The sequence below is a fragment of the Larimichthys crocea genome, unplaced genomic scaffold (assembly GCF_000972845.2).
Source record: "Larimichthys crocea isolate SSNF unplaced genomic scaffold, L_crocea_2.0 scaffold53086, whole genome shotgun sequence".
NCBI classification, from domain to species: Eukaryota; Metazoa; Chordata; class Actinopteri; family Sciaenidae; genus Larimichthys; species Larimichthys crocea.
This window is the reverse complement of record NW_020856939.1, coordinates 1-524: the sequence shown is the minus strand read 5'-3', so window position 1 is coordinate 524 and position 524 is coordinate 1. Positions and strand designations below refer to the sequence as shown.

At 32.3% G+C, this 524-nt stretch overlaps 1 long non-coding RNA gene across 1 annotated transcript; it reads right to left on the bottom strand.

Moving 5' to 3' along the window:
- Nucleotides 1-70: 70 nt before the first annotated feature.
- Nucleotides 71-302, bottom strand: LOC113745211 (uncharacterized). The gene is made up of 2 exons (XR_003462039.1): nucleotides 204-302; nucleotides 71-115 (listed from the first exon to the last, which is right to left on the bottom strand). It is a non-coding gene; the product is annotated as an uncharacterized LOC113745211 (long non-coding RNA).
- Nucleotides 303-524: the final 222 nt, after the last annotated feature.

Here is a 524-nt window from a genome sequence, read left to right as displayed (position 1 = left end):
ACATGTCAACAATGTACAGTATGCCGATGCATATATTCCTAAAAAAGGTTCTTACCAAAATATGTGGGTGGTGGCACATAAGCCACCCTGTGCACTGCAGGTGAATGTTGATATCCTGCATGGAGGAATGTCAAAGTCAAATATTATGTAGTGAATTGACCTAATCCCATCTCTGCTATATGTTTAAAAAGTGTCTGTCTTACCAATTCTTTCTGCCTGTTGTCTTTGCTCTGTCAAACAAAAAACAGATAAACAAAAACAAATTTATACACCACCTATTTATATAGCAAACCTGCAGCCCAAAGTGCTTCATATAGCAATTAAAAACAAAAATAAGACAACAATGGATAGATTTCAGCAGAATAGATAATAAATGGTCATCATAAAATTAGGCCATACAATGTGAAGCACATAAAAAGAAAAACAAAACAAAAAAGTTAAAGAAAGAGACAAATGCATGAAAATTAAGGACCAATTAAGCAAACATAAAAACTAAGATAAACAAAAAACAAAAAAACAAAACA